Source organism: Gopherus evgoodei, chromosome 8 (assembly GCF_007399415.2).
Source record: "Gopherus evgoodei ecotype Sinaloan lineage chromosome 8, rGopEvg1_v1.p, whole genome shotgun sequence".
NCBI classification, from domain to species: Eukaryota; Metazoa; Chordata; order Testudines; family Testudinidae; genus Gopherus; species Gopherus evgoodei.
The window spans coordinates 12358473-12378462 of record NC_044329.1 but is presented as its reverse complement, the minus strand read 5'-3'; positions in this window follow the sequence as shown (position 1 = coordinate 12378462).

The following is a 19990-nucleotide window of genomic DNA, read 5'->3' as shown; positions in this document are numbered from 1 at the left end:
ATGGATGACTTCTGCATTTCACAGAAGTTTTGCAGCTCACTGGTTGATGTATGTGCCTACAGGGGAGCAGATGTGAGTAGTGCCCAAAGTCTTTGTATTGCTAAATTGAAGATCAAGTTAAAGTAGATGAAGAAGGTTGAAAGAAGACAACATATCAGCAACCCATGCTTAAAGCATCCAGACACAAAAAATGCTTTTAATCTTGAACTGAACAGCAGGTTCAGTGTTCCAATGCAGTCAACTAAAGAAAACCAGGTCAATGATGTTCTGTGAGGAACCTCAGAGAGCGCTATCTAGAAAGTGCAAACACAATCCTAATAACAAAATATAGACAGGAAGAATGGATTAGTGATGCTACTTGGGCAGCAGTGGAAAAGCAAAACCACCTGAATGCTAAGAGGTGAAGAGGCAAGGAAGTGGCAAGAAAAATACAGAGTTCTAGGTAGAGAGGTAAAAAGACGTGCTAGAAGGGCACAGATTGATATCAAATATTGAGGGGCTGAAGATGTTAGCCAAAGAGGTGACCTTACAACCTTGTATCAGACAATCAAACAGTTAACCGGAACCTTTAGCAGAACTGGGGGCCCTATTAAAAACTCAAATGGAAAGACTCTTAATACAGGCGAACAACAAAGGAAAAGATGGGCAGAAAAATTTGCGTTTAAATAGATCAAGCCCAGGCAAACAACTTGAAATATGTGATTAAGACCTACCACAATAGCTTGATATTGATTTAGGAGATATCACAATGGAAGAAGTTAGAAAAGCCATTGGTAAACTCAAAAATGGGAAAGCAGCTGGAGAAGATAACATTACTGGAGAAATGCTTAAAGCAAGTGATGAAACAGCTCTCCAGACTTTCCTGGTGTTTTTGGATAAAATATGGAATGAAGACAAGAACCCAACTCAGTGGAAGAGAGGGCTTATAATACAATTGCCAAGGAAGATGACCTTACCAACTGCAATAAGTGGAAAGGAATCATATTACTTTCAGTGCCTGGGAAAATCATATATAAGATCATCCTGGAACAGATCAAAAATCAAATAAATCTCCAATTTAGAAAGGTACAGCAGGTTTGAGACCATTAAGATCACGTGGTGAGACCTAATTGTTGTTTTCAGACATATTATAGAACAACATGTGGAGTGGCAAGCACCTCTTGTGATAAATTTTATAGATTTCCAGAAGGCTTTTGATAGTGCACATAGAGACATTATTTGGAAAATTATGGCATATTATAGAATATCAGCAAAAATAATTAGAGTAGTCTAGGATCTGTATGATAATGCTAAATGGGCAGTCAAAGATGGTGATAACATCAGTCAATGATTTGCAGTGACAGCTTGAGTAAGGCAAGAGTGAATTATGTTCCCACTATTGTTTGCACTGGTCATTGACTATGTCGTGAAGAAAGTAACAGCAGAAGGCAACCAAGGAATTTTATGGACAAATGATATAGAACAACTGAATGACCTGATTTTTGCTGATGACATTGTCCTATTTAGTTTAACACATTGCATAATAGAAGTCACAGTCTCTGTCAGATACAGCAAAACAAATTGGTTTGTTTATCAATAACAAGGGGAAGACAAAATATGTGGCCATCGATTTCCCAAAAGCAAGTATGAGAGTAGATGGAGAAACACTAGAAGTAAGTCATTTTACCCAGATCTGCTCTAGGAATTATTCTGGGGAAGTTGTATGGCCTCTGTTATGCAGGAGGTCAGGCTAGATGATCACAATGGTTGCATCTGGCCTTGGAATCTGTGAATCTATGAATTTATCTAAGGAGTGAGATGTGCAGTGATGTTGACACAATGCTAGATGTCAAGCAATGACTGTCAAAAGTAGCAAACAACTTTCATAATCTTGAAAAGATCTGGAAAAGTAGCATAATGGCACTGATACAATAATATGAATTTTTAGCACTAACATCATGTCGGTCCTCCTTTATGGAGCAGAGTCATAGTAGTTATTTACCCTGTCACATAACACACTAACTAGGGGTCACCCAATGAAATTAATAGCAAATTTAAAACAAACATAAAAAGTACTCCTGCACACAATGCACATTCAGCTTGTGGAATTTGTTGCCAGGGGATGTTGTGAAGTCCAAAAGTAGAACTTGGTTCAAAAAAAAATTTGACAAATTCATGGGGGATAGGTCCATCGATGGTTATTAATCAAGATGGCCAGGGACACCACCCTGAGTGTCCCTAAACCTCTGGCTGCTAGAACCTGGGGCTGGACTACACTGAATCACTTGATAAGGTGCCCTGTTCTGTTCACTCCCTCTGACATATCTGGAACTGGACACTGTTGGAAGAGATGGGCTAGATGGACCATTGGTCTGACTGAATATGGCCATTCTTACGGACATATTTAGGCTATGCTTTAAGGATGTCACCAACTTGTCTTCCATGTCAAGTGATAATACGTGCACTATTTGACAAGAGAAAAGGAGGATGACATAGAGAAACTACATGGAACAATAGAGAAAGAAGCAAAATCCATCAACTTGACACTCAAAAGTCTGAACAGGCCAGAACAAGACCGAAAAAAGTGATGGAAACAAGTGGATGGCCTACGCACCTCAGAGTGTGGGAGGCTAAATACATACTAACTTTATCGACTGTTACTTTGAAGACTGACAGCACAGCCATACATTGTAACTTTCCCATCTTCATCTACAAAGAGCAGAATTTGTACAAGTTAAACATTCATCATTTATAGACTCCTTAGTCAGTGTCTATTAAAAAAATTATAATAATTTCAAGGAAATGAAAGGAAGCAGCTAGGAAGGGTCAATAATCATTGAGGTCCAGGTCAGGGCACAGTGCTATGCAAGGACAATACTGTGAAGCCTTAGCCCTGTAAGTATAGTTTGCAGAGCTGTTTTTAATACTTCAGTGTAATGCATACTGAGCTGTTTTCTTGGAGTTATGGGAATTTAAGTACTGAGTACCCCATTGACCAGCTTCCTCCCATTTATTACATTAACCATGTGGTTAGCTTAGTATCTAAAGAAATATCACTATAGACTTTCTTCTAGATCAACTAAGGAGCAGGGAATGCTTGTCAAGTCATTGGCCTTGTCATAAACAGATAGTTAAGGGTTAATGTCTCTTTTACCTGTAAAGGGTTAAGAAGCCCAGTAAACCTGGCTGACACCTGACCAGAGAACCAATAGGGGGACAAGATACTTTCAAATCTTGGTGGAGGGAAGTCTTTGTGCTTTTTGTTTTGCGGTTGTTCGCTCTCAGGACTGAGAGGGACGGGACATCAATCCAGGCTCTCCAAATCTTTCTGAATCAGTCTCTCATGTTTCAAACTTGTAAGTAATTAGCCAGGCAAGGTGTGTTAGTCTTATGTTTGTTTTCTCAACTTGTAAATGTTTCTTTTTGCTGGAAGGATTTTACCTCTGTTTGCCATAACTTTGAACCTAAGGCTAGTGGGGGCCCCTCTGGTCTATAGAAATCTGATTACCCTGTAAAGTATTTTCCATCCTGATTTTACAGAGATAATTTTTATCTTTTCTTTCTTTAATTAAAAGCTTTCTTTTTAAGAACCTGATTGATTTTTCCTTGTTTTAAGATCCAAGGGGCTTGGATCTGGACTCACCAGGGTTTGGTGGGGGGATAGGAGGGGGATGGTAAATTTCTCCTTGTTTTAAGATCCAAGGGGTTTGGATCTGTGTTCACCAGGGAATTGGTAAAGTCCCTCAAGGCAACCCAGGGAGGGGACGAAGTTTTGGGGGGACAGAGAGTGCCCCAGACACTGGAATTCTGGGTGGTGGCAGTGTATACCAGATCTAAGCTAGTAATTAAGCTTAGAAGTGTCCATGCAGATCCCCACATTTGTATCCATAAGTTCAGAGTGGGGAAAGAAAACCTTGACAGGCCTCATGTGACTTAGCTCTTCTACATGTCTTGTCATTGTTGTTCTTGAACCCAGGAACTTTGAGTTCACCCTGGAAGCCAGGAGGATGTATCTTTTAATCCATGCAATATTTCACTCCACTTTGACTGCAATGTACAATTTGTGTACTAAGATGCCATCTTCTGGAAGCTGACAGTTGCAAATGAATAACCTGTCTCAACTAGGATCTCACCACAGGAGGATGAACAAAAATCTGCAAACTGGATATAATCGAGATGATCTGACTATGGAAACAACCTTACAGAGGAAATTGGACCAGTCTGGAGTCTGTGAACACCTTCAGGAAATACTGCAAAGCCTTCCACTTTGATAAAACTTTTCCACCATAGCCAGAATGGCATCACAACATCCACCTGCCTTCCATCACCAAATCCAAAAATGCCTGCAAACTGGCATTTCTGTAACCCAGAAAAGGAGAACAACAGAGTTCTTGAGGGCCACTAAGAACTTTGCTACTGCAATCTAATTAACATGGGAGGAACTCAGGTGCTATGGTGATACGTGGCAGTACAAATCCCTAAGATAGCTAGTATATCTTCTCTTGCAATGCATTCGTCTCTCTGATCATGAATTTTATAGGACACAGGGTATAAAACCGTTCCTTATCATATTAATATTTCCCAACCTTACCTTTTTGTAACATGCCTGAAAAATCAACAGCTGGCTTAGTATTAATTTATATGTCACCTTTTGCATTTCAGTTGTGTTGATACAGCATCTCAATGAAATCCCCCTTCATAGTCGTTTCTTTGTCAAAAACACTTTTCTTTCCTTCACATCATCAGAGCATTGAAATATAATACAGCCCTAGCCACCCATGTACTGTTTATAATAGATATGTGGAGGTGCCACATTGTGACAATTTTAGACTTTGTGAATTTTATTGATGGTCACATTTCACCCAGGTTTCTATGCGCACTGCCGTTAACCATTATTACAACAAGCTGTGCACCAAGCCATTTGAGAAGGGTGTCATTTAAATTTGCGGGTTCTTGTTGCTTGCAAATGCAATTTGGCTGCATGGGAGTTACTTATAAAATGTGATTTATGAAGTGAAATCATGCAAACAAATACAAAGTGGTATCTTTTTCAGAGACAGATTACACTACAGGATCTGCCTGCTGGGTAGGAAGACTGAGTTAATGGGATTTTTAACTTCATGCTATTGAAAGGGAAAGAAAATCCAGATAGCATATCACTTTACATAGTACATATACCACAGAATTCACAGAGTCCTTGTAGACATTGGGCTAGGTCCTCATCTGATATAAATCGATTCGATCAGCTCCATCGATTGACACCCTCTAGCTGGGGGTCTGGCCCAACACCAGTAGAGCCCTGCATCATTAGTAGCATGCCCCCATGTAAACAGGTGGGACGTAAACAGAAAAACAGTAAAATAATGGTTAACTATATATGAGAATCCTGTGTATATTCCACACAATATTAGATTTCCGTAGGGTGGTACCAGGGACTGACTTACCTTGAACTAATGAACCAGAAATCAGACTGCTCTACCACGGTCTGGCCCCATTGAAATAAAAAAGACTCTTTCTATTGTCTTCCAAGGGCGCGGGGCAAGCCCTCAATGACTAGCTAGGGCTGAACGTATATAGGCACATATACAGTACAAGTAAAGCTGTCTGGAAAATGGAAACCAAAATGTGACCAATGTCTTGCTTTTCATCGAAAGTTTGAAATGTATAAACTTTTCTGATACACTTTAAATAGAAGCAATTATTGGGGTACAGTACCTAGCCTCGATGCATGGGCATTAGTCCTACTGTGCAAATGGGGGTTATGCATGTATGAAAGGGTAAGGAGTAGACCAGTTTATTGAAGAAAAGATTTTCCTCAGCTGGCTGAATAAAATGACCATGGTATAGGGCAAAAAAGTAGCCATACAACCTTGAGTGCTGTGATTTCGCTGCTGTTACAGGCCCAGCAGAGCCAGGTGAGATCACTGTTAGTCTCACATGTGTCAAAATATGGGCAGTTCTGACTGTAACGCTAACCACTGTTAACATGCATATTACTTTAGAGCACAACTCCTTGTATAGAAGCCTGCATGTAATTAACAATAGTTCAAACTTCTCAATAAAATATGTTTAAATAATTACTGAAGACTAAAATAACAGGAAAAGCCTAGAATTCATAAGTGTATGGTATGCTTGGTGAATGTAAGGTTCCTGTTCATTCACAGTTACACAATTATGCTTATCTTACCTCTATATGACGTGAAGATATCGCATCACGGTGTCACTCAACCAACTTTACTACATATATATTTTAAGATTGTTACTTTAAAAATTCTAATACTCCAAAATGTTATGTACTTTCCTCACCGAATCATAGAAATTAAAGATGGGAAAAGAAACATATTTGGTTGCATTTAAGCCACTCTTTGCCCAGAGAAGGATAGTTCCAAAAATATATTTGAAAGTGCTTTAGCCTGTCTAGTTTTAAATGTCCCAATAGCTGGAGCATCCATCACTTGTCTTGGGAGATCACTGCACCATGACATTTTTCATCCTCCTCATAGGAAATTTTTGTCTTGTCTCCCCTTAGTCATCACTTAGCCAGGCTGTAACTATTGGTTCAGATCTGCTCCCTGTTACACTGCTGTCAATTGATTTACACCACATTTAAATAGATATAATTGAAAGCAGAATCTAATTCAACTCCCATTTTGAAGTAAATGGTTTAACTCTCACTGACTTCTCTGGTGCAAGATCAAGCCCATAATTTTGAACCCTATTTTCTGGCTCCTTGATAACCTTTGCTGCGCTTCTCCAAGTCTTGCAGTTTGTTAAAGCTTTTGGTAGTGAGATAACTAGAACTGGGAGGAGGAGGGTGGGAGAAACGGGGAGTTGTTTTCCACTCCCCACAGTCATACAGAGTGAGAATATTACTGTACCCCAGCTATTTCATAATGCAGTGAGTTGGTGTATGCTGCCCAGTATTGCATTTGCTCTTCTTTTGCCACCATATCACGCTCCAAACTGATGCCTGGCTTTGATGTCCTCCTCTCAGCCCTAGGGTAACTTTTATTAACACTGCCTTCCAGTGTTCTCCGCAACTGAGTTTCAGGTATCTTGCCTCAGCTGTACTGAATGTGTTGTGCTGTAGCCCATTTTCCAGAATTGCTGATTACACACAAAATAACTACATTAAAGAAACACAAAGGTTACAAAGTCAAGCACTGAAAAGTAAGACATGCCAGAATGAAGGTTTCTTGTACACATACTGGTTTTTCCCCATGGATCCTGCCTCATTCACTGCATAGACTGGTCAATGATAAGTCAATAAGCAGCTATTCAGTACTTTGTTTTCTCCTCATTGTTACATGTGTGAGCTTTGGCTTTTCTTATGGGTCACTATTCAAAACCCACTGTTAATACAGAATGATTAATTTCCTCACTGCCTTTTCTATGGTGCTCATTATTATAGCATATAAGGCCCAGATTTTTAAAGGCATTTAGGCATTGGTCCGCTTAATATTTCCTGCCTAAGTGACTTAGGCAGCTAAGTCCCATTTTCAAAAGTGACTTAGGCACTTACGAACCCAAATCCTAGAGACTTAGGTTCCTAACCCCCAGGTCCTCAAAGGTATTTAGGTGCCTAACTCCCACTGAAATCAACAGCAACCTTAATTCTGGCATCTCCGAATATTTGAGCGCCTGACTTCAAGATATTAATAATGTTATTTTAACAGCGTTTGTTGTGTATAATTTCCTAAGATTTTAAAAAAGCAAAGTGAAAAACCATACATTCCATCACGTGGCTTCATTTTGCACCTACGTGTGTTAGTAGCAGTGTTGGAACCTTTAGATCCACCACACAACCCTCTGCCACTTCATCTATAGAGTAACTGATAGCAGTAGTAAGCTAATGTACGCTCTGTGGACCAGCACTATAGAGGGAGGTAACATACACTTCACCAGTGGGTTTCATAGATACTTGCTGACAGCAGAGGCATGATGAGACTCAGGAAGCCTGAGTTCTGTTCCAAGCTGGAGGAGCATGTTGTCTAGTGAGCACAAAATCTAGCTGCTAAAATCTAAGAATATTGCAATTTGTCAAATACTTATAACTTAGCCAAATATGGGTGGATTTTTACAGGCACTACAAGAGGCTAATCTTTGACACAAAAGGCTACCGAGATGCCCAATTTCAAGTCCCTATGCCAAAGCATGTGGGTACTAGAGCATTTTTTTAAAAGGTTGCCAGATTTTTTTAAACTGCAAAATAACATTTTCCCTAGACTGATTGTCAGAAATGGCAGAACTACTAAAACTTTACAAAAAAATTTCAGGCTGAAACAGACACCGGCATGGAAAATTTGAGCCCAAATGGTTAAAATCTGCCAAAGTTATAAGCAACTGAAAACTGGTTCTTACAATGGAAAATGTCAGGTTACCTTAATAATGGACAGTGCTACTAGCCTTGTCAATAACAAATCAAAGCTTTCTTTTTCCTGTTTGGCTCCATCATCGTGCCTGATTCTTATAGGGATGACATTCATCCTCCATTTATACATTAAAGTGATAGATTATTAATTTATTATTATTTTTAGTAGTAGTAGTATTGTTGTTGTATAGCTTTATTTAACCACCTTTCACAAACCTCTAAGCACTTTACAGAAGCTCTATCCATTTAGGGTTCACTTCACTCGCTGCTGAAATCCAGCCACCTCTGTGGTAAAATGCGGATACCATTATAACGGGCCCAGCAACACTACACCAGTTTATTGCCAGGAAGTGAAGAATACTTTATCCAATTAAAGTGATGGGCAAATATTGTCTTCTTTTTCTCGAAGCAGGTGAAATGTCATCATCCATGTGGGAATTTGGCCAAGGCACTTGTGAAAAGTGCGGTGGGATCTTTAATGACCCAAAGTGGTCAGGACCTTTATGATTCACTATATTGTGCCTTAGACATGGCACTGACAATAGCAAAGTGCCTGTAACCCATGATGAGACACTGGTCCAGTATAAAGTGCTCCCTCCAACTCCACTTTTTGCAGTAATGTGGGTTACTCCTTGGAGGTCACTTCTGCTGATGATAACCAAGTCCAAACCTTCTGAGCTTATGACAGCTAATAACGTATAAGGAAAGAATCCTACTATAAAGCTACATGATTGAGAATGGTGGGAAAGGGCACATTCATCACATGAGTAAAAACAACAAGAATTCTAGGCAGTGTGTAAATGCACTGACAACTGATGGCTTTTAAAGGGTCTTTTCTCTCTCTTTTCTGGTGCTATAGGTGACCCCCGGGCAGCCGGCAATGGCGTGATCCATTAACCTGAGTCTCCACGTTTTAAAGAGCTTTCCATTCTAATGGCTCAGCAATTCTTTAACACGTTTCTGATTCAGTCACTCTGAGTCATCCAGTGACTTATTTCAGTCTCAGGACAAAGGGCTGTTTCTCTCCTTAGACAATTTCATCTGGGTCTGTTGCAAGGAGTGATGTTGTCCTTTCAGGCTCAGCTGTAGCTTATAGAGCTTTAAGCTGATTCATGTCAACACAGTCCAAATTGTTTGGGTGATTCTGATAAACCCTCTTCCCCCCCCAACACACACACACAGCATCAGCACCAAGAACTAGAATCTTGCTGTCAGCTCTCTTGGTGTGGGGGGTGGGGAGCACTATACATCTCCATGCAATGTCTACTCTGGCCAGCTCATGACCAGCCTTGAAGGACTCCAGAAGAAGTAGAGGTTGGGTGGGGGGATGGTCAGCCACTTTAATGGTACTATCCCCATCTCCTGAACTGCAAGAAGCCCTTGGGGAGTCTGGGGATTAGGGTATAGGGAGGAAGTGGGCTGGGGGTGGGACTAGATGTTTGTTGTGCCCCCACCAACACCAGGAGAAATCTACAAAAACACTACCACAGTCTGAGGCTGATTCCTCAGGGGCTTTGTGGGTAGCAGCAGGAAGCAGAAGCTACAGCCATGTGGCATCACTGGAACTGCACTACCAGGGGCCTGGGAGCAGGTGCTGGAGGTGCAAGGCCTCTAAGCAGATGGTCCTGCACCTCCAGCTGATGTTGGGGATATGCGCATTCTAGAGAGAAAATTCCCTGGCCATTCCAGAGGGCTCAAAGCCCAGTCCTTAATGGGAGAATCTGGGATAAGATCCATTAGGTGAACGTCCCTGTTTTCTTTCTCCTTGTCCCCTCTTGTGGCTGCTTCCACAGAAGTGGGTGATCTGGCACCCTCAGCTAGAAAGCGCGTCAGCAGCACAACATGGAATCCTTGAGCAGACAGTGGAATAGAGAGACTTAGGCTTTGTCTACACTGGCATTTCGTTGGCAAAACTTTTGTCGTTCAGAGGTGTTAAAAAACCCACACCACAGAATGACAAAAGTTTTACCAATGAAAAGCACCGGTGTGAACAGCGCTTTGTTGGCAGGAGCGCTCTCAGGAGCGGCCACTCCTGGGGGGTGGTAATTTTTTGACCGCAGGAGAGCGCTCTCCTGAAAACAAACAGCAGCTACACTCTGCACCTTTTAGCGGCATGACTGTGGTGGCACAGCTGTGTCGCTAAAAGCCTTGTTGTGTAGATGAAGCCTTAGACACCTCCTTGCCTCTAGCCACAGAAAAAGAATAACATTGCATCTAGCTCGGTTGTCAATAAAATACAGCTTGATATGACCTCCCATCTTTCAGTCCGGTGCTTGGTGCTTACATGTCAGGACTGAGGTTGAGTCAGGCTGATGGCTGGATGGCCTAGCGGTGAAACTCTGCTTTGCTGGACTGCAGCCTGGGGTTGGGCTCCAGTTTCCTAGACTTGATTTCTCACCCTGGACCCAGTCATCTCTGCAGGTCTACTCCATGATGACTTTCTGACATGTTAAAGAGCAAGATTGTCAGGCATGGGAAGGCCTGGGTGAAGCAAAGATAGGGACTCTTGTGAGGCTATTTACTAGGGTTCCCCTCAAAAGGGTCAGTGTGCGACCTTTTGCCCCAAGCTTGCTTCAAACTTCTTGGTCAGGGCAGAGCCGGTGTGTGCGTTTATGGAGAGAGTTTGGACTGCGCAGAGCAGTAAACCAAAGCTTCCTGTTACACAGGATGGGGAGGGAAGCTGTAATGTGCCCATGCTAGAGGCAGAGGAGGCAGGAGAGACATCCTGGTTCCCCAAGAGGCTCAAGTATTTATCACAGCAAAGCTCCATCAGCATGAAGCAGTTCATACTCCACATGGTGCTGTAATATAAGCAGGCAACATCACACTGGTATTTCAACCTGTCCCCATGACTCTGAGGTCTCCTGCAGCTGTAGGTTTGACAGCACCATCTGAGTCAGCCCTGGATAGGAGATGGAGATTAATATGGAGGGAAAGAGGGGGCTCCCCAGGTCCCCATCGTCTGCCAGGGACACAGACAAAATGCAAAGAAGATTTGAGTACAGCAACTAAAATTTGCATAATTAACGTGCCCTTTTGTGTCCAAATGTTTTTGCAGAGGAAACATTAAAGTCATAATAATCCAAAAAAATGTTCTGGATTAGCAAATCTGCTTGGATGATTTTTGCAAAACAAGCTCTTAGCCTTTCTAAAGACGGCCTTGGATCTAAAGGGGTGTTGATCTTGCCTTTTAATCCATGTGCTCTGACTTTTTGTTAATTCTTGTGAAAAGGGTTGTGTACATGAGCAGCAAGGGTTTTGTTCACAAAAAATATCCTTGAAAACCATTTACAATTATTTTCAGTGCTTTGACTGTTGGCTGAAGTAAAGGTCAGCCAGAGTCAGGGGAAAGTACCTACATTAGTCAGCACTTAGCGAAAAACATGAGGAGCGTGTTAGTTTTTAAAGACTGCTGCCACCTAGAGATGAGAAGCAATAGGAACACCCCATAGAACACTAAATAGATAGGTGAGGTAGCAGAGATTTAAATGTAAGACCTTCTGCCTTAAAAAATCCTATGAAGAAATGCCCAAGCTGCAGAGTTCACATCCAAATTTTCCATTGCTTCAGGGCAATTTGAAGCTGGGATTTTGGTTCAGCCATTATAAAGAGAGAGTTCAGTGAGGACTCCTCTCAGGCACAATGGAGAGATATTTCTTTTCTGGGATTCTGTCAAGACAGATGTTGTCCAAACTTTTTGCACAGGACAGGGCAAGTCTGAGACAGACTCAGGCAAAGAGGCTTCATTCAGCTCAGATTCCAGGGAAGAAAACCTGCACAGTCTCGCAAGGCTGTTTGTGTAGCTTTTCTTACTGTGGAACATGGTTTCAATTCTCTCTCTTTCCTGGAGCACTGTGGGGGAAGTGCGGGGGAGATTCTATTATGATAGAGCCTATTGTTGTTGGGTTTGTTTTCAAAACTACACTGGTTCTGACCTGTCTTCTAACAATGCATCTATTTCAGTATACTATAATAGGTGGATTTTTTTTTTTTAAAAAGCGTGGGCATGTTCCAAACGGCTGAAATTAAACCTTTTCTGTATTTTCTTTGATTAATGCTTAATGACCCTCTTCTAGGTTTGGTCCTATTCCTGAAGAAAACCCTAGACTACCACAGGAGGGATATTTGCTACTGCACCTTTTAGGTTCTAGAGACCTGACCTTTTGGGGCCTTGGAAGTTGAACGTTAAGTACATTTCTGACGTTGGAGCTGAGCTTCCAGCCTGAAGGACTGTTGACACTTATTGGGATATACAGTGCCTTGCTTTAAAGGCCTTCTGTTTCTCTTTATTTCTATAGTCCTTTTAGAATGTCCTGCACACGCAATGCGGTTGAGGTTTGAGATGGTTAAAATGTCAACGTTTATGAAAGAAGGAGGCAAAGAGAAAAAAAATAAGTTGAAAAAGAAACAGCATCACAGTGCAGCCTGGTCATAGGCCATCTGTTGCCAAAACACATTTTTCTTTGGAATGGTTGAGTCTTTTGGATTAATTTGATTGCCTAATCTGCAGGCTCTTTTGGGCCACTAATTCTTACTGACAAGTCATAGCTGCTCCCTCTCCTTAGCTAGCTATCTTTGATTTTATTAACCTCTTGAGAGCTAGCTCCTGGTTTGCAGTCAGGATGCCACATGGTTGATCAATGTGCTGTAAAATTCAGTGGCCTATACTCACAGGTCCATACGGGCTACACATGCCACTAAGCTGGCAGAGGCTGTGGCTCCATATGGACCTTGGAGCAGGCTAGAACAGGCCTACATCATTGACAGGCTACCTCATTTTTTACAATAGCCTGTTAGTAAGGGGGTTGGTTTATGTTTGGGGCTATTAGGGCCCCTGGATATTTCTGAATGTAACAGAGAAAAAGAAGAAGTCAGGTAGTATTTACTGTGGAACCACAGTGCAACTCATCACACATTTATCATGCTAGTGCTCAGGCATACATGGTGCCCTATAGACAAAGAGCCAGCATCCTGCTCCATGGAGCCTACAGGGTGTCAAGAAACTCCCAGGGGAATTGAGGGTGGTCAGAACCTTAAGTCTTTACATTAACTATGACACAGGGAGGACTAACAAAGGGAATGGGATATCCGGGAAGGATAAAGCACTACAATAATCCGCGATCAGGAGATACACTTTGCTACATGCATCATGTGAGTTCTAGACATGGGTACAGTCGAGTACGTTAATATCGCGCGCACACACACACACGCGGTCAAAGTTAGTTGGGGGCATGTACGGTCTGATCAAGTGGCTTGATGTGGATGCTGCTGCAATAAAGGAAAAGGTTGAGGGGGGAGGCAAAATCTCATACTGTAATTTCACAGGCTTTGGCTTATTGAAAAAAACTGTTCTAAAATGTTAAGTCAGTTTGTATCAACAGTTTCTAAGCCCTTTGGCTGAATGTAGGCTCAGAAGTCGCCAGCAGTGGCCAACTGTTACTTACCAATATGTGTGCACTTTATTACTTCATGTGACTTATTACTAATATTACTTCATATGACATTTAAACTTCTTTTCATTCAAATTCCACAGTGACTGACCTGTATTGATCACTCTGTTTACACAAAAATCTTCCTTTTTACAAATGGCATTCACACGAATGAAAAGCTCTCTTTTAACTATGAACACAGCAAACTATTACCACTGAAATATCTGGAAGTATCTGCTGGGCACAAGAATCAAAATGATAAAAATGCCCAATTTCTTGGCATTTATGTTTTTTCAAGTAAAATTGTCTCTCTTATTTAGACCATTTTATATTTCAAATCCTCACTGACATCAAATGCTCTAGAAGCTTTTTGATCTGGACTCCCTTTTGCAGCTGGACTTCCCTCCACAATGTGAATGAAAGGTGCTAAGGAAAGGAGCCAGGGATATATCACCTACTGTACTGGGACTTCAATGCCTTTATTACATATTAGATAAATGATTCAGTTCCAGGATGAAAATGAAAGGCCTTGTCCTGCAGCCTTCGTGTGCTCAGAACTTAGTAAGTTGCCTTGCACACCTGTATTACTGAACAAACACTAATATGACAACAAAGCTATCAAAGGGGTGATTCTGCAGAATTAAGGGCCTAGCCTTGCAAGACGCTGAGCCCAACTCCCATCGATGTCCCTGGGACTGGAAGATGCACAAGATCACTCCTTAAATGCATAACACACAATTGTGCAGTTTCCCATTGGTACAGACTAAACTACAAGCCCAGTCCTCAACTCCTCCTTTTGCGGAACTCCTGATGAAGTCATGGGAGCTCTGCAGGTACAGAGCTTGCTGCAAGATCAGGCAATATACCTGGGACTGCAAATAACAGCCACATGCTATCCAATATTCAGTTACTTTGAGATTCATCCCATGTGCAGAGAGACCACAAGAGGCCCTGTGAACCACCTGAGCCCTTAACACAGTTACTATTTCTGAGGAAAACATTACATGGAAATGGAGGGGGTGGGGGAGAAGAGACATTAGGAATAATATTAATTATGGTGGCTCTTGGTAGCTATGCCATAATCTGGGCTGCATTCAAACATGGGTTTAAAGTGGGGCATAACTTTCAGATTTTCTCTAACAGTAGGCAGCCTATTGGGGTAACATGTCACACAAGGATAACTTTTGTGCCGTTTGACTTTTCTGTGTACTTTATTTGGTTTCGCTTTATAAAATTAAATAGGAAAGCCTTTGAAATTATGCTCTGGCTGAAATTTGTCCTTGGCAGGCTCAAACATTTCATTGTTAACCGATATTTGTCTATTTACACAGTATTTGGTAGACAGGAGCAAACCTGAATAACTCTGGTGCAACTTATCCTTCAAAAAAAATCAAATTGGATTTTGGGTCATTTTTTAGCTGCTGTTATTCTTGGCTGAAAGTTGATGCGCCAACAGTTGTCAATGAATACAATCGTCTCATCATCAGCTACAGTCTGTCTAACTGTATACTACCCTGTAGAAGTTTTATGTATAGCTGCTTCCAACATAACTTGTCACCTCCACTCTTGAACTTAAAAAAAATTAGAAAATATACACAAAATAACCCATTATAAAAGTAGTTAAGGGGTTTGCTACACACCACCTATCTGATGCAAACCCACAAAAGTGAGGAAATAAGTTAAGCCACCTAATACTGCATGCCCTCTTCTCACACAGACACCTTCTTTACCATTAATACAAAGACCATAACTCTCAGATCACACACCTTAACCTTAACTCTGCCCATATGAGGACACTCCTTTTATCAAACTTCTTCCCAAAACAACACACTATGCCACCAAACATCCACAGATAACAGTTTTTGGCATGGGTAGTTTGGGAACAAGGGGGATACAAAAGGGCAGGTTGAGGGAGAGAGAGTTAAGGTTGCAGTGCATGAGCTGTGGGTTACAGCCATGGTGTAATGGTTAGGGATAGGCTGGTGCATGGAGGAGTAGAAGATGAGTACGGGTAGGTGGCTGAATTTTTAATTGTCTCACTTTTGTGGGTTTGTGTCTGGTGTGCTGTGTATGTAACAATACTACCTGCTTCATGACAAAGCTTGTAAAATAATTTTGTATTTACTAGTTTTCAGCTATGTGACTAAGCTGGATCATGATTTATGCCTAGATCTCATTTCAGACAGGCAGTTAATGATTAATTAATGCTTGAGACGGTCCAGGAACTCCCAAACTTTCCCTCCAGATTTTTCCTCTTTGCCTCCCTTCTTGGGCAAACTTCCCTCCCTGTTCCCATGATAGTCTTCTGTATTCCTCCTACCCTGACGTCCTTGATCTTCTTGCCAAGTGAAGCCAGACTGTCTGCTTGCCCCAGCAGGCTGCTGGTTGGTACAGTTCAGCTACATGCTACACCACAGCCTATTTCTTTGACTCTCACTTGCAGCTACTTATAGGCACCCTTTGGCAACAGGATCTGTATGTCAGAGATTCTGCCGTGACGTGCCCTGGCAAAAGTGTTTCACGGATGGTGAAAGTGGGCATAACTGCCCTGAAGTCACCAGAGTTGGATTTGCTTAAGTCAGTGGTGAATTTGGTCTTATTAATTCAAAAAGAAAGCCACATTCATAGCACTGTTTTTTATTTCTTCCAAATTAAAAAACAAACCAACAAACCAAAATTCCCAACATGTGGCAAAGTTGTTTTAAAGGTTGTTTTGCAAAAGGCTCTGAGGTGTCAGAGGCAGAGAGTTATTGTGATTAATTTTAATGATACAAAGAAAATCCAGTTGTTAAAATCACCTGAAAAAATAAATGTCTAATCAGTGCTCCAAGACATTGTTCTTGTAGGAAATACCGTAGTCGTTTATGTAACGATGTCTGTGTCAGGATCTATGTCCAAGACACAAACTTTAAGGTCACTCAAATGGTCTTTTATTAAATACATTGAAATACATTTCCAGCTGTTATGGGGTCTCAGGAAATTTCTATTACAGCCATTTTAGAAGGCTGCACTGTTAGGGCTGATGGGTGTAAAGATAGATGTGATTTTTAGAATCGGTCATTAGTGCATTTTTTTCTTTTTATTCTAAAGTGAGAGTGAATTTAGAGCTGAAAGCAAGAGGCCCTAACAATGGCCAGACCTAGCCCTTGTGTACAGTGGACAATGCTTATGTTTCTCTTTTAGCATCATTTTTCATCCGTTAAAACAGGCATCTCTAGTCTAAACAGCTAGTGAATTTTACACACACTCACTCTTAATTGGTAAATGGTATAATAAAAACCATTGTTTCAAAATTATTTTTCCAAGGTTCAATATAGTAATTCATAACAAAAGATGCAATATGTAAATCTAAGCATTAAGAACTACATAAAGGAACTCAACTGCCCTCTGATGTGGTGAGATGTTCAATTTCTTTATTCTAAATTTTGGCAAATGTTGTGAATCTATTTCCTTCCCAATAAACAACTGTTTTCAACAGTTGTAGAGGCCAATAACACATTCAAATGAACTCCTTTTACCCACTGAAATTTGTAAGACAATCTAGTAGATGACGCAGGTCACGCAAGGACTTCAATAACATCTCCATGGAGCTTATCTCATGAGTTCATGTTTACAGTGACATAAATAGAAATGGTGCTGTGGTCACATGGATAAGGATCTGTTACACATTCTTAGCATAATAGAAGTAGCCAAACAACTTACGGCAGCCCAGGGAACTTTAATTGACCAAGCTGACGACACATTATTTTTCCCCAAAGTAGTAGCAATCAGCATGTGTAAACTCTTTGCTTTATCCTGTATTGATTCTGTCAAAGCCTAAACAGGGTTTTCGGTTTGACAAAACTACCTGTCACAAGTACTTCGCCACCATGACTTTAAATGTTAGGCTCATTATGAAGAAAAAATCTCGCCCAGATAGCCTCATAATCACGTCACTAGAGGACTGGGAATTAAGTGAGCCAAGTGCCCTCCAAGGTTTGGGAAATGAAGTCTAGACAGAAAGATGTGTAGGGTCGAGAGGAAAACAAAAACTAAACACAAGTCAAAGAGGAAATTTCCTCTACAGGCAAATTTTCAGATTTGTCCACTGATTGTGTCTCTCTCCGTTTTGGGGTGTCCAATTTGAAGCCTCTCAGGCCTTGCTGTCAGAGAACGAGCAGGTACAAAGTTAGGGCCACATAGGATCTTAGGTAGGGGATGACAAGGAGAGATGATAAAAGGACACATTTCTGCTATTTTTTCTTGCATAATTTATCCATTTTTATAGAAATATTTGGAATTTTTTGACCAGCTCTAATGATGAGTTTATATCTGATACTGATAACAAAAAAAGTGCTTGTGAGAAATCAAACCAAATTATTTGCACGTTTGCTCCTGTTCTGTCTAATTGGTGTTTCCCTAGCAGCATCTTAGTTTCAAGTTGCATTCTATTTTTTGCTGTAACTGCATATGAGAGCTGTTCCTGTAATAACTCCTATAGTTATTTATTGGCCAGACCAAAACTCTTTTCCGTATGGCAAATTCCCTGATTTTTAGCCTCCAGCTCCTTACTTCACCATGAGCCCAGGACTTTCACTAAGCGACAGCCTCCGTACTTTGATAACATTACTTCTCAGTATTTATTCTCCTCTAAAAATCTTTTTCAAATAGATCAGCGTCATTTTAATTAGAAGAGTTGGGGAGATAAGTAGAACATAGTTAGTGCAGGGATCATTCAGGTTCAAATCCAGTATGGACCCAAACACTAAAACTGATGGGGAGAGGATGTTCAGAATCCAAATCCAGATCCAAATTCTGTGGCTGATGTTTACATGCATATTGGGATAAACCCACATCCGAAAAACCAGACTTCTGAGGGATCAAAATCTGATTTTAAATTTTGCAGTCCATGCTCATGTCTAATGATCCACCAGTTGATTTGTGTCCTCAGTTTTGTCCGTGGAGAACACTGGCCCCCATAACTAAAATACTGCAAAATTAGCAAAATTCGGTATTTTAGCCTTACTAAGGAGGTTACTCCTAGAATAGCTGAGGAATTTCAATGTAATGCTGAAAACACATGGAGCACCCCTGTGTGCGTACGAGCATGCAGTGGTTTGTTGCTCAGTTACTGTCTCTAGCCAATTCTATCTCCCTGTTTGTTTCATAAGCACCAACATTTCAAAACACTGACTCTGTGAATATCCTACAAGCAGACTGAGGCAGTGCTCCTTGAGGAGTTCTAGTCACAGGTACTATTCCCTTCTCCATTGACAATAATGCATTTTTCAATCCAACCAATTTCCCCCGTACTTTTATTTTATAACTCTCCAACCCACTTAACTTCTGATGTGCAACTTTGCCGAATGCTTTCTGAAGATCATATATCAAGTGCCTCCCCTTTGCCTCCCCTTTGTCAGCCCAGAGAATCCAAGTTACTGAGGCATGACCTCCCATCTAGCCTATTCACTACTTGAGGACTATGCCATGTTGAAAGGGCACTGACTGATCTATTCTTTCTTGTGAAGGTTTCAACAAGCCCCAATTTTTAAACGTAATTAGGAGCCCAGTTCAAATCTCCTCCAGCATCCCATAATCCTGCTGAAGTGTGACCTCATTTGCAAGGGTAACTCTCCATGCTATTTCCCATCCTATTGACATGATTTCACATTCAAAGAGTGTGGTGGTGGGTTTTTGTTTTTAAGATTAGGTCCCCCCCCCCAACCACATCCCTTCCCTGTTTGGTCTGAAAATCCTTGGCCAGCTCCCATGTTCCTTTCCCAAACCAGGTGGGTGTCACTGTGCTGGCTTTGTTAACATGGTGATTACATTTACTTCTAGGCTTGCCTGTACTCAAGTATAATGAAAATGCTAAGATTAAGTCTTAATGAAGAGAAACTGTAAACCCGAAGTGGCTCTGAAGTTCCTGATAGTGCACACGTGTTCCAAAATATTGACAAAGGTTTATTTACTCTTTGACTAGCATAAGTACTGCTCCTATTATTTCATTAAATCATTCTGCAATTAAAGGAACACTTTGGGGGGAAAAAAAACCCTACTTAACTGCAGACAGGATGATAGGCATCAGACTGTATCAACAATCGGTATTTGCATCCAAGAGCCCTGACAATATCCCTTCACTTTTTTTTTTTTTTTTAAAGTGACTGCAAGTAAAGTTCTGACTGTTTAAATTGATAACATTAACTTGAAATCTAGTGTTTTAAAAAAATCA